The sequence below is a fragment of the Mytilus galloprovincialis genome, chromosome 3 (genome assembly GCF_965363235.1).
Source record: "Mytilus galloprovincialis chromosome 3, xbMytGall1.hap1.1, whole genome shotgun sequence".
NCBI classification, from domain to species: Eukaryota; Metazoa; Mollusca; class Bivalvia; order Mytilida; family Mytilidae; genus Mytilus; species Mytilus galloprovincialis.
In genome coordinates, this window is record NC_134840.1 from 75380871 (window position 1) to 75396730 (window position 15860).

At 28.7% G+C, this 15860-nt stretch overlaps 1 protein-coding gene and 2 long non-coding RNA genes across 3 annotated transcripts in view; all 3 read left to right on the forward strand.

The window, feature by feature from the left end:
• The first annotated feature begins 2560 nt into the window (after nt 1-2560).
• LOC143066801 (uncharacterized) overlaps nt 2561-15860 on the forward strand; it is a 240978-nt gene continuing 227678 nt past the window's right edge. Inside the window, exon 1 of the mRNA XM_076239610.1 lies at nt 2561-2783. The gene's annotated coding sequence lies outside the window, so the exon portion shown is untranslated. The remainder of the gene's footprint in view (nt 2784-15860) is intronic.
• LOC143066567 (uncharacterized) lies at nt 3925-7322 on the forward strand. The gene is made up of 4 exons (XR_012975673.1): nt 3925-5859; nt 6295-6360; nt 6672-6748; nt 7257-7322. It is a non-coding gene; the product is annotated as an uncharacterized LOC143066567 (long non-coding RNA).
• LOC143068946 (uncharacterized) lies at nt 9501-11401 on the forward strand. Its single transcript, XR_012976276.1, has 3 exons — nt 9501-9631; nt 10161-10393; nt 11299-11401. It is a non-coding gene; the product is annotated as an uncharacterized LOC143068946 (long non-coding RNA).

Genomic DNA, 15860 nt, shown 5'->3' on the forward strand with positions numbered 1-15860 from the left:
ATTAAAATAATATAATGAATGCTTATTAATACAAACAGAAAACATTACTACACGTGTTTGTGCCCAACAGTACATGGATGAATTTTCAACAAGTATGTATTTTTTCTTACAAAATGCATTTGTTGGCCTAATGAAATGCCAAATTAAATGCTTTGTTTTTTAAGTATATTTTTGTTTAGAATAGATAGATAATTGTAATTATATGGACATGTGTTTAGAGAATAACTATTTCTGGAATTCGAATTTTACCTTAAAATCAAACAAGTGACAAAACAAAACATCAGTTTACAAATGCGTGTTGTACATTAGTTAACTATCAGTGTGGTTCGGTCACCGGTTTAATATATTTCGATTTTTTAATTCTTGTTTCACTCTTTTTTCTAATACCTTGTCTTTTAATATAAATAAATAAGAAATGCAATGCATTTTCTGCACATTCCGACTGCGTTTGAATAAAAACGATATTGACAATATTTTACAAATACCTATTATCTCATAGGTAATACATTATAGCATTTGGTCGGTGAAATCAAGATATGTCCTAGAAACCAACATAATTATACAATTTATATTGATGTATGCTAAAGTATAGCTAAGTACCTAAACATGTGTTTTTTACTTAGAATAAAAGTGTGAAACTTTTGTTTGCTGCTTATTATGTAAAATAATTACTTATATTTTTACCCTAGAGATACTCCCATGGAACACATATACTTTGATACTTGTGTAGTATTAATTTTAGTCAAGATTGTTTAAATGTTATTCTTTGTTGTATCTATGCTATTAATGATTATGTTCATGATCGAGCTTTCTTAAATAAAATATTTCGTATTTCATATATGTTTCAAAAAGGCATTTACATTGCCATATCGCATGCCATTAAAATCCATGCATATATTATAATTTGAAATATCTCATTGACCAAATTGTATTGGATATACACCTAAAACCTGTGTTATTTAGCACACATTATCATTTGTGTTATTAATTGAATATTTACCAAAACAAATGTTGAACGAATTTTATATCACTAATGCTTGCTAAATGTTTCAGCTAAATTCTGTCACCTAAGTACCATTATTTTACGGAAACGGACAGAAGACTCACTTAACGAACAAGAGTAGCCGTGAGACGATGATTATGAATTTATGGGGTATTTTCTTTAACTTTACACTGGCAAATTTACAATAAAACAATACAATTTGATTGTGTAACGGTTAGTTAAAATGTATAAAGAATTCAATAAAATGAATTTAAAATTGACAAAAAAGTTAGTTTTTTCATAATTATATGCAGGCGCTAAAATTCATTTCAAGATATAGTTTCATTCAAAGAATAGATGGTTAAATACAAATAAAGAATCTATTGTATTAATTGCAGGTAAGAAACTTTGGGAATGCCTTGAGTACTGTACATGTAAGTTTTATTTTAACTGTTGTAGATGAGACCAAGGATCATTATTCTGCATTTGGGTTCATAGTTTTAAGTATTTCAGAAAGTAAATATACAAAATGCATTTACTTAACTATATAATCTCTTAAAGTATTGTTAAAATTACTAGATTCGTGTGCACAATTATCATATACATGCAGACTGTTACAATTGATTTCTTATAAATATAAATTGTCTTGCATAATATCTTAGTACAAACAAAGTATGATATGATCATATTTCATGTATGAGTCATTATAAAAAAAAAACATGCAAAACTATGTTATTTTGGTCTTTTTAAGTAACAGACATGAAAATGTATCAAAATAACACTTGTATATGTTAGATATGGATGTTTTGTGATACACTATATACAGTTTACAGTAAGAAATTTCATAAATAAACTCATCATAGATACCAGGATTAAATTTGATTTTACGCTAGACGCGAGTTACGTCTACAAAAGACTCATCAGTGACGCACGAATCCAAAAAATAAAAAAAAGGCCAAATAAAAAACGAAGTTGAAGAGCAATGAGGACCAAAATTCCTAAAAGTTTTGCCAAATACAGCTAAATTAATCTATTCCCGAGGTAGAAAAGCCTTATTTTTTCAAAAAATTCAAAACTTTTGTAAACAGTTAATTTGTTAATATGACCATATCAATAAACATCCTTAATGTTTTCTGAAACAGTGGATATAGCCAGAATTTACTGTTATTTTTATTATAATACCTTTCAGACCTGAAATAAGACTAATATTCATATCATTTGTTATTAGGATTTATCAATATTTATTGCATTTTGATACATGCAAACATTTTTTAATGATTTGAGAGGTGTTTGTTTGGTTTTATAATAAAAATTTCAACAAAAAGAAGATTCTCATTTTTTATGTCGCTGGTGTAACCAAAAGACAAATTGGTTGGGTAAGAGTTAGCTTTCTCAAGATTTCAGCATTTACGATATTTTCTCCCCTAGCAATGTTACCTGTAAGAATGTTATGCAAAAGAAAGAAAAAATCTATGTTGAAAATTTAGTGAAAAAATCTTAAAAGTAAGTAAAAGCTATATCGTAAATGCTAATTTTTATTAAAAATGATTTTTTGGCAAACTAGGCAGTACTATGGAAAGCGGCATAACTCTTTGTTCTTATTTGGTAGAAACGCAAATACCAAGTTATTCCTTCCCCTGATAATGTTATATGATCTCAGAAGGCGCTTCAGTTGCAGTTAGAAGTGGCAGGAAAATTTTGGAACTAAAAATTATATTACATTCTGCGTAATTTGTGTTTTAAATAATACGATTATATTGTGACTTGAGAAGAAAAAGGATTATATTCTGTAGATAATTAGGTAACTTTAATATGTTATCTGACATTGTAATTTATAGGTCCGTAATTTGTCGTAATTTGCATCTACCTGCTTGAGATTTCTAGAGTTTAAAGAACATTGTAGTCTAATTTTATTGAAAGGTTTTTCTTGTATTACTTTTCACGGAACGGTTCCTATATAAGTACAAGAAAAAGTATCCAGAGAATATTGTATTAGATCCAGTGAGTGATTTTTGTCAGCTGAAGCGCCAGAAAATAAAAATTATAGTTTAATTAGAGAGACTGTATAATTTTACGATGAAAATTGTCGTAGTTGATAGTTCACACGTTCGTAGATTGGGACTTTTTATTTATAATAGACCTGCATTGCATAATTTCAACTTGATGAACTGTGAGGTAAAATGTCTTGGGATCGGCGGCGGAAAAGTTTCAAATTCAGATCATGTGCAAACTATTTTGTCTTTCATAGAGAAAAATCGTCCCGAACATGTAATTGTTCACATTGGTGGTAACGATTTGGATATATGGAGCCTCTGAAGGAGTGTGTATATTTTGCCACCCAATCCTATAAGTATTTGCTTTATCAATAAGAAAGTTATTAGTGTTATTTGTCTTTTAGAGATTGTAACAACGTATACTGTATGTACCGTACAGTATACTACAGTATGCTGTTAGCTTATTTGAAGATGAAATGTCTTTTCGGAAACACTCGCTTTTTTTTAATTGTAACAAATTATACTGCATATATACTGTAAAGTGTGCTGTTAGCTTATTTAAAGAATAAAAGTATTTTCGGAAACACTCTTATTTGTTATGTTTAAGAAAGAACGTGGTATTTGAACAAGAAGAAAGCTGCGGCCATTTTAACAAATTTGGTAATTTACATTTTAAAAGGTAGATAGATTAACTACACATATACTGACACCGTGGGTTAAAATATAAAAGAGCAATACGCACAATATTAGTCTAGTTTTTCGATCAATTTTACGCTGCAAATAATAAGAAAAAAATGAAATTTATAAGCAATGTTGTTTGATTTGGTTTAGGCCCCATGTTTTTAAAGAAAACTAGTTGATTAACTGTGTTATCAGATTTCTTTTTTCAATTTGATTGAATTTTAGTTTAACTTCGACTGTACATACTTAGGGAAGATAGTAAACATTTTGTGAAGGCAAGGAATGGTCACGATATTTTATAATTTGTTTACTGCTTAGGAGGGGGAGGACAGGGGTAAGTGAGACAGGGAGAAAGGGGGTAGGAGAAAGGAGAGGAAGGCTGGGAGAAAGGAGAAAAAAATAAAATATCTCTCCTTTTAAAAAATTATCTAATATTTCAAGAAAAAATATCTCAAAAGGAGATGTTTTATTCTTTATAATGGGAGAAAGGAGAAAAGGGGTGGGAGAAGGGAGAAGGGTACCCCCTGTCCTCCCCCTCGCTTAGAAATAACATGGGTGACCCTTAAAAGCATGGGATATCATGACCCATCCAAATTACACCCCCAAACCCCCTTTACCCCCAGGCCATCGAGTCTTCTTTTTTTTTGGAAAAAAAACTTTGACCGGTTATGATGTTAAATTATTAAATTTACAAACTATCTGAAATTTAATTAGAAATATCCGTTTGGGCTCTAGATAATAACAAAGAAATGAATCAGAGTGCAACAAAATTAACTTATAACGTATCATTGTTTATTTGCCAAACTAAGCTGGAAGATTTGAAACACTTCCGGTAGGGGCGTGTACAATAATGAAACCATCTCGGTGAAAGCATGACTTTTTCTGGATTTTGACAACGAAAAACATGCAAATAAAAAAGAATCTAAATTACTTATGTCACTTTATTTTTACGACGAAACTGGAACGAAACTATAAGAATAAACTTTCATTCTTAACCTAGTGGATGCTTGTCAATTAGAGATGATGTTAAAAAATTTGTAAAATTAAATTCTTATTTTTTTTTTTAAAGATCATGGAAATTAATATAAGGTAGTTGTGGCCTAAATTGTGTCAAGTTCTGGATAAATTGATAGTATTTTAGGTAAAATAGGTATATATATATATATATATGCCACACATATAGTAAGAGAGGGGATGAATAAAACAAAATCCCAATTTTGAAAAACAAAAATATTAATAGACCTTTACAGATTTACTTTCTGCTTTCTAATTATATTTTTTACATTAAACATCAGAGCTGTATGCCACAAAATAAATGGCTTATAAATTAAACAGCATATATACTATCATAAATTCAATAGGAATATCTAATAGGAAATTTGTCCTAAAACTCTTAAATAAGTTTAGGTTTTTGCGGTGCTATGCATGAGTCAATAAATCTATGATTATAATAATTATAGTGAATACTTTAGCTTGGTCGATAAAAGTCCCAGATTTCAGTAAAAATCTTATTTAAAAAAAGAAATTTAGAAATATACAAAATTGTAAATGATAAAATTTGTATGAAAAGGGAGATAATAAGAATCTTTCATTTAAAGTAGCATTCCATTAGAGCTTTTTTTTTATTATTATGAACAGGAATATATACTTATATATAAATCTGCAGCAACATGAAATGACCTTTATTTATTTTCAGTTTGAAGAGCTTTAATATGTATTGATGTCATATATAACTTTGTACAGTTTATTTATTACTATTGCCATTAAAGTCTGATTGTAAAACCATGGGTTTTCTTTTTCAATTATAAAAAAGAGCATTCAGGAATAAATTTCAATTCTAATTGAAGAAACTCTATAAGGGGAGATAACCAAGAGGTGTTCCACTAGAAGTTTTATTACACCAGATCTATTAGTAGACAAAAGGTAATATGATATTCTCACAATATTAATTGCATACACAACATCAAGAAATGAAAACACAAATATATAAGAAATATGTCAATGAGACAGCAACTGAACAATACAAAAAGAGACAAGTAGAGGTCAGTAAAATGTTTACAGAAAAATTAAAACTTTTAGATATATATAAAATAATTTGTAGCAAAATAAAAGTGACCTACTAATTAACATTTTTTTTTAGTTGGCGACATAATAATTCTATGCACTGATGTAGTTGATGGTTATAGCAAGTCATACCTGTTGGTAAGTAAACAGTGTAGTCAAATTGTATAGAAATGTCTACTAGTTTGTTCATAGTGTATTTTATTTTAAATGATATAATTCTGAATTGGGAGATATATAAAAGGTACTTATCTTTACATGTAGCATCATATCAGTGCTTTTATTTCCTTTGCAATATATATGAACATTTTGCACAAATATAGCAACGTTGGTTTTGGCAAAACGTCACATGTTATCATTGCACAATAAATTGCATAGATAAATAGTGTCTGACCAAGAAATACAAACAAAAAATGTATGAGGAATACATGAGACAGCAACCAACCAAATACAATTAGAGACAAGTTGAGGTCAGAAGGATAGCCTACAAAAAAAGTTATAAAACTTATATACATAGATATATGAAAATAACATCAACTTAATGTAACCTTTATGATTTACTGAATTGTATTTTAGATTGAAGATAGTTTACTGTGAAATCCTGTGATCCAATATCCAGTTAATTTAATACAACATGTATTGGTATGTAAGCACTAAAGTAACTTTTTACTTATTTTCGTATCTAATAAAATTGTTAAATGTTTTTTTTTTTATTTAAATTAAATTATAAAATTATGAAAGGGAGGTAATGAAGAACTTTTTGAATAGGACAGAATTTACATTTTGCACTAGGAACAATATTTATTTGATTATATGCTAGTGCTCTTATAAAAGGAGAAAGATATTGAAAAAAAAACCAAAAAAAAAAACCATACATTTGATATAAATGTATATACTATAGGTATCAGTATTTGAAAATGGAAGTGACCTTAATAATTTGATTATATTTTCAGTTTGAAGAGCTAATTACTACTGTGTACTGATGTCATATGTATTAATGCCCTGTTAAGTTATTATTACATTTGTATTGGTAAGTTTGCATTAAAGTGAAATAAATAATAGCTTTTAGGTAATCATTTAATCACACAAAATTCAGGAATAAATTGGAATTCTAATTGATAAAACTTGAGAGGGGAGATAATCAACAGTTGTTCCATTTGAATATTTTGATATTGCATAACCATAAAGTGGACCACTGTGGTTTATCAAGAAAAGTAAACAAAAATATATGAAGAATACGTCAAAAAGAAAGCAACTGTGCAATAAAAAATAAGACAAGAAGAGGTCAGTAAAAAGTTAACAGAGAAATTCAAACTTTTTATTGCTTAAAGAATACAGTGGTTGTCCAAGAAATCTAAACAAAAAGTATATGAGGAATACATCAATGAGACAGCAACCAACCAAATACAATTAGAGACAAGTTAAGGTCAGAAGGATAGCCTACAGAAAAAGTTATAAAACTTATATACATACATACATATATGAAAATAACATCAACTTAATGTAACCTTTATGATTTACTGAATTATATTTTTTAGATTGAAGATAGTTTACTGTGAAATCCTGTGATCCAAGGTCCAGTAAATTTAATACTACATGTATTGGTAAGATAGCAATAAAGTAACTTTTTACTTATTTTTTTATCCAATAAAATTGAAAATATTTTTTTTAATTATAATTAATATATTACAAAATTATGAAAAGGGGAGGTACTCAAAAACTTTTTAAATAGGATTTACATTTTGCACTAGGAGCAACACATTTTTGATATGGTACCAGATAGTGCTCTTTTTGGAGGAGGATACAGAACATACATACATGTGACATATACTATTGTTATCAGTATCTGATTCCACACCAAACTTGTTAATAATTGGCAACTTTTAAAATGTTGAAAACAAAAGGGTTGGATTGGTTTTATTTTTAATCAACACCATTGACATATATAAGTTATGTATAAAGTTAAATTATTTGATTTGTCTTGTTAACATTATGAAGGCTAACAAATTTAACCTTGTTATTATAGTATAGATATATTATAAGTGTGTCTTAACACGTGACAACTTTATGACAGTTGGATTATCTGTGGTGAAAAAGGCTAACACCATAATACATATATAACTACATTTCTCTAATTACCTATCTGCACCCATTGTATAAAAAAAATTTAATCAACGTGATTTTTTTTATATTAGTTCTTCATTGGTTAAAATCAGATTATGACGTAAATTTTTTTTAAAGGCTTCCATGCCTGATGACCTCTCATAGAAAGAACACATCTTTTTTCATTTCACATGATAAGAAGGAAAAATATTGTTTGCTTCTTATTTCATATCATTAGAGAAACATATTCATTCCACCACCAAATCTCGTGTAATACGATTTATGAACTCAACAGTTAAATTTTAAATATTGAACTGTCTTGAGTGGATAAATATCGTATAATAATACTTGATGCAGTGGTGAATCTCTCTATATATATATATCACGGTCTCATCGGTCTTCATTTTATTACAAATGCATTATGATGTACCAATTTCCATTAAAAAGCGTACATAGTACAAAAACATATGATTTGACAATATGTATCATAGGCAAACAATGTTTAGTGACCGTAAAAATTTGATATACATGTATTTTCAGTAAGAAGATTTATAACCATGTACTGATGTAATTAAAGGTGAATCATTTTATATTGTAAGTAAACATTTTAGTTAAAATGTTTTGATATGATAATTTAACGCAACCTTCTATGATGTATAATGAATTAAAATTCAGAAATATATTAAATCTTTAATTTACTATATCAATGAAAATTGAGAAATATATTTAGATTGAAAATGGTAAAATTTTGAAAGGGGAGATAATTAAGAATAAGTTGTTATATTCAGGGCTTTAAATGCCGACCGGCATGAAAAGGAAAGGTGAGGTGAGGTGTTATATTTTAAGTAGCATTACATTACTGCTTTTTTCACATTCTGAACTAAGCAGCTTTTGGTATAGGGAAGACCATGGGGGGTTACTTCGATATTTTTTTGGTAGGGGTGTGCCATTTTTGCCTCAAAAAACGTGCCCATTTTAATATAACATTCACTAAAATTCAGTACCTATAGTTATATAAATATTTAAGAAAGAATGACCTACAGTATACTTATATACAATATCTAAAATATGACCCATGCTTATATAAGCACTGTAACTCATCATCACTCATAATTCATAAATATACCAGCTACCCTTAAGTTTTTATATATGAATTGACAATGTCTGGTGTACATATATTTTATCTTTATATATATGCATGGATTGTTGGATTGACTGCATGTTTAAGTACCCCAAATCAATATACGGATATCTAACGTAAATGCATTTTAATATAGGATGTCATTAAAAAGGAGGGTCATATTTATATAAAATCTCGCAAAATTATGACCAATATGTTTGGCACATCCCTGTATACCCAATAATAGGAAGTTACCCCCCCCCCCTGGGGAATACTTAGTAACATGACTTAATTACAGAACCAATTGCCTAAAAACAAATTGTCAATGAGACAGCAATCAAACAATACAAAAATAAACTGATATTTTTGTATATAATATAGATTCTATGAATACAAATTGATGATTTAATTGTACTTTTAGTTGGATGATTTTTTCTTGTTTATTTTTTAGATGTCTCATATAAAGAAAAGAAAGGTGCCATGCACTTTTGTAGTCCGTAAGAGTGGAAAAAAGACAACTATGACCAAGTCATACACGCCTTTATCCATGATTTGAAACTGCAGGTGCCACCGATAAAGATGACTATAAAACTATAAATGCAGAGGTGGTGAACATTGAACAAGAAAGAAATGGCAATGTGCAGCTCAATAATGAACATGAAACACCTGTGACGATAGAACCTAAAAATAGTATGTATAGTGTAATGATTTTAAAGTGGCATTTATTATCTCCTTAAAATAATTATGGGTTACAAGATGAATAAAGAGGGGTGCAATGAGTGCATATATTCCCTTCCTTTTTTGAATTTCATATTAAAAATGTATTAAAAAATAAAGGAAGCCTGTTTTAATGGATATAAACCATTTACCAAACTTGCAAGTTTCACAGGATTAAGCCTTTTATAGTGATTCTCAGATGTGTTGATTACTATTGGACAGTCATACAACATGATACAATAAAACAAATATCCTGCAAACAGGCTTATAACATTGAATTGTTTTCAAGCCAGAGAGAACTCATTTATTTTATTGATAATTTCTTATAAAGGTGCAAATGTGTTAAACATCATTGATGAAGGTGACCGTAAAATATGTGTTGTACTTAATCATTCAGTATAAAATTCATTTAAAAGATTGTATAATTATAATTCAATTTTGATATTTATAGGTTGTTTTTTTATAATTACAGTACCAATACTTTAGTACATTTTTTTTTTAGATTATGCTAAAGCTAAAATCCAACGATTAAATCATTGGTCAGAAATATGCAAGAAACTGGTGTCTGCAGCAAAAGAAAAAGAAGCTGTAGTCAATTTTAAATGCCAGGATTGTGGTACTGAAAAGGTTGATCTTTTCCGATGCCTAGACTGTATATCTTGGCCCGTTATATGTGAATGTTGTCTGGAAATTAGGCATCAATTTCCACATTTACATGTATTTGAGAAATGGATGGTAAGATTTTCCTTCTTTTTTTAAGAAAAAACATCTAAAAGCAGAAAGCAGATCTTTTCAGTAAGAATTCCTGAAATTAATAAAAGTGTTTGTCTCATGACAGCCCAACTTTTTAATAAAGCATGAAGATACATGTAGATAATTGCTTTATGAAATATGTATCAAAGACTAGGTTGTTTTTATGGTTTCATCTTACCAATAGGTGTTGATTGATCATATTATTTCTGTTTTTTTTTATTATAACCATTTTCGTGTAAATTGGCCTTGCTGGGTTCAGTTTATTTGAGGCATGAGATCTGGATGTATTTTCTTTTTGTTTGTTATTTAGGTGGGGTTTATTTCACACCAATATCTCTTTTTATTCATACTTATTTGCAGTTTTAGTTAATATTTTTTGCAGTTATAGGAATAAAAAAAGGTAGCGATTTTTATTAAGATACTTGATTTCATGATTTGAAAAATTTACTGGACACATTGATTCTGATATTTAACATTCCCCTGTACATGTGGTAGCTTGACATATCAGTTTTTTGAAATTACAACAACATATATTTGATGATTTTATTATATAAAGAATATGTGTTTTTTTTAATGAGACAATAAAATAATTACATTGACAAGCAAACCATTGATCTGAGTACCATTAAACCTCAATTTATGGTTTGGTATAGCTACAAAATGCTCATCTAAGTCATGCACACATATTATCAATTGTTAAATTTAGCAGTAAATGCAGTTGGAGATTAAAATCAATTCAAAACAATAGTTCAGGTTTTTACTGTGGACTTTGGTTGAACTAATAATATTAACATTTTACTTAGCATTATATCAAAGATTACCAATATTTTTGTAATGATGAAACAAGTTAAAGGTAAATTGATTAAAACACATGCTTTTTTTTATAGCATGGGGCTTTTATAGGCTATGCACCTCCAACTAAGCCTTGGAAGGGAAGAAAACATGATATGTGTACAACTGACTATATGAAAGATACAGTAGTTATTGATGATAAAGGTATTCTTTATATAGTAACATACTTTCTTGTATCATTTATTAGGATAAAGGTATGAATTACTTTAAAATAGATATTTGATATGATTCTGACAAAAAATTGTATACATATACATATACCAAATTGCAAATATTTTGACAGATGTTTTACCTGTAATGTTTATATATGATCCAAACAAAAGTTTCTTATTTCATGTTTAATAAGTACATGTATCCTTATTTACTATAAATTTCCATCAATTTGAATTTGAATTCATATCCAATCATACAAAAATGGGTTTGAACCGACATTCATACAATACACGAGTCTGTTATGAGGAGTACTTAAATTGCATTCATGCTTAAATTCACATCCAGAAGTTAAATAATAGGTATTCCAAAGTGGAATACACCATTACTCTTTTTAGCCATTTTTTGTAAGACCTATTTCTTTTAAAAACAATTTCTCTTTTTATTGGTACCTTAATTTTTATCTTTATTTTTCAAGTAGACAACATCTTAGAACAATTCAATTTTGTTCTTGTGAAGAGGAAGCAATTACCTTGTTGTCATACAATCTGTGGCCTGCCTCACCAAAAACACCTCATTTAGCCTTCCACATTGATTTACTTCGCTGGTTAAATGGTTTATTGCTTGAGTGCCATGTATCTGTGAAGGGGTTTTGTGAAGCTTTAAAGGCTAGGCAACCAAAGCTGTACAAGATGTTGGTCACAAAAGAGGTTAATTAATTAAGATTCCATACTAATGAGATTTATAGTTTGTTGTTAAACCCTAAGCATATTCTATTGCTAAATAACTTATAGAATGCATTACAAAAAATAACTAACACAATTTACATTTGAAAGGATGAAAAATACCAATAAGATTATATGTCTTGCAAAAGCTAGATAATTATGTTGTCAACTTGTTTATAAAGGATAAAATATTTTTTTACACTATTATATATAAAATGATGTGGTGTGATTGCCAATAAGACAACTATTCACAATCGATAAAATTGCTCAGAAATTAATGACTAAATGTCACGGTACAGTTTTAAGGTTTTGGTTGGTGGTGGTGAATTTTTTTTTCTTTTTCATTATAATCCATAGAGCCACAATTGTGTGATCATAAATTTAATTTTTAACTTTACTTGTAGGGAAAAGAAATTTATAAGAGTTTAATGGCAGAAACTATTCACCAATTTCGTCAGTTTGTATACCAAATGGACTATTTAACAAATAATTTTCCAGATCTAGATGATGGTTGTACCTGTCCAGCTTGTTTTGAGGTATAATTGGTATAATGTCCTAGATTAAGTTAATTTTAATAAAATATTTGCAACAGGATAAAAGATATAATCAATAGTCCACATGCAACACAATAAACAAAAATAGGAACAACAGTCAATCAATTACTGTGTCTTTAAGAGGGTGTCCATAGAAAAATCAGGCAGTGGATGGCACATGACATATTTTGTTTTCAATTTTTTTTCATCTACTTCATATGACAAATTCATTCCTTCTCAAAGTTAAATTTTGTTTTTTTTATTAACTGCAACAAATAAAGAGGAAAAAAATACATAGAAAGCACTGAAAATTCATTGAAAAGGGGAGATAACTCTTCATTTTGTACAAAATTTTGTTGCATAGTGATTTTTAAAATCATTTTCTGAGCCATCCACTGTTGATTCATAAATTTCTCTCACATATATATCCTTTGTATGATAGAAATATTGCATTGGAACCAAAAATTCTTAATAATACAGTGATCTATCAATTTCTTTTGTTATTGTCATCACTTTGAAACAGCTTTTCAAGGTTTGGGACTGAAATGATGTGTAACACACCTACATTTGTTACTTAGTAAGAACCCATTTCTACTTAAGACACTCTTTAAATGATGTTGACGTAATTAGTTTTTATTTATTTTAAATACTTATTTGTTTATTTATTGCATAATTATTTTTAATTATCAGGTGCACTTTTGGACAATTTTTATTTTACTGTAAATTAAACACTAAACATTTCTTTTTTAGACAGAAACCAGTATCTTTTGTTTTGATGCAGACTTTCAATTAGTACGGAAATCTTCATCTGGTAACCACTGGCTTGAACCAAAACACAAAGATAATTTTGTCGTCCAACAGGAATTGGTAGATGATTTCATAAAAAAATATGACACTCCAAAAATAGAAAAGGTATTTTGTGTTTGATATTTTATTTATTTACCATAGGTGGTTCCCTGGGGCCCAGGCCCCCCTTATGTGCGAAAAATTGGTTGATTATAGAAGTATAGGGAATTACTGAAGCACTCAGCCCCCTCCCCCTTTATGAAAAGTTCTGGCTGTTTACATTATAGACTGCTATTTCTGTGATATAAATATTGCCTAATTCATGAAAACTGATAAAAATACAATTGAATTGGTTTGATAAGAACTCTTTGACAAACAATAAAAAAAGTGGTCTCCTCCAGTTTTATCCATCATACAGGGTAAAAATTGTAGCCACTTATGAAATAAGGTAAGCAATTTTCCATAGAAGCAATCGAAGAGATCTGCATATATTTTTAAACCCTTTTGCACCCGTTCATACTAGCTAATTAAAGTTCCATAAGTTCCATTATATGTTTAATTGAAATGCCTTATGAATTCTGGACATTAAAATCAAAGATAAAGGTTTCCAAATTCCTTCAAATTTAGGACTATTACATTTGAAGAACAATATATTTTAGGTGTTTATTTTAAGTACATTTGAGAGATACTAAATAAAAAATAATCAATGCTTTGAAAAACAGCAAGTAGTAAGAAAAAGATAAGAGTTTGCTAGCTTTCATATTTATTTTCAGGAATGCAGCGATTTCCAAGCAGGAAATGACTTAAGATCCAAAGAGAAATTGTCGGAAACCGCAGTCTTTGGAGCTACCTCTAGGCACGATTACCCTCAGAAGTTTTTTAGTTTAAAACATGGTGAAAAGTTAGTTATATTGTAGATAATATTTAGAGAGTGCAATTTTTAGGACTTACTTCCTGCGTGTGTTTTCAGATTTGCATGTCATTTGATCTCCTACCCATATCAGGAAAATGTCTTTGTTTAAGGTAATTGAACAAATGTTGTGGTCATATCAACTTGAAACTTACAACATGTAATCATTAAAATGTGAACTTTTAACATATATGGCTACTGTATGAAAGGTTTTTGTTGCTCATGACATACTGGTAAACATAAATTAAATGAGAATGGTATTCACTGGAAAATTAGGAGGAATATGAGAGAAAATGATTACCTGTACAGTAATGAAAAAGGGATACATGCAGTTAGAATTGGAATTTAATTAAAGATAGGAAACCAATTTTTTGTCATTTCAGAACACTTTTCTCTTTTTTATTTTGTAGACTGGGATATGCTGTTTTTTTGATAGAACTACTTTTAAGTACCAACAAAGACAAACACCTCCACATCTCCTATGATATTGCATGTTTGTTAAAAAGACATTTAGAGGTTTGTCATTTGTACTGTTTATAGTTTGGGCAGTAATATAATGTAGAAAATACTAGAAAATTACATACAAATCTTAAAACTTCATAAAATAATTACAAAAAATTAAGCCATGCACAGCCTGGTAAGAAATGTTTATTTTTTTTTTTTCAACATAGTAATATTTAACCAAATTTATACAAGACAGTACAATCTGTATGTAGTAAAATTTTAAAACATAATGACAAAGAGAGGTTGCAAACTAATTGCAGTTCTGCATCTGATATTATAGAAATGTTTCAAGGATTTCTTACATTATTTGCTGGGTGTCATTTAAAAATTTTACAAAAAAAAAGTATTAGTCACTGACATTCATTTCTCACATGATGTATAGTCTAAATCCCTTAAACTTTACATATCATATACCAAATCATGACATCTAGTTTTATTAATTAGTTATTCAGTAATTGGAATCAAGATCCTTGAAACTTTAAAATACAAATGTTTACAGGAGTCTTATTGCCATTCAAAACATTTTTTTTTCATGTCAAGTAAGATAATATAATTTCAAATGTTTTGTTAAACTATTTGTTGGTTCAGTGCATATTGTATATGTAATGTTAACTAGAACCCTCAAAACTTTTTGAGGGAGGGTGGGGAATGAAAAAAGTGTATGTCAAAAATTTTGTCGATTACAAGCCTAGAATCAATCATTCTTTATAAAAAATAATGCCTCCCTTTTATAGTTTGGTTTAATAAAAAAAATTGCATGGAAAATAAACTGAAACATACCTGACTTTTTATTTTTTCATTTTTTTAAAGTGTACAGTAAAAATGTTGATTTTTTAAACCCCTTCCCTCAAGTGTACATTTTGTGCACTTTGAAAAATGGATGACCCCTTAGTATTTATTATACTAGAATGGCTTGTAAAGTTTTCCAATATATGTTAACCTGCACAAAAAAAAGTATATCAAGTTTTAAGACCAGATATGTTGTTTAT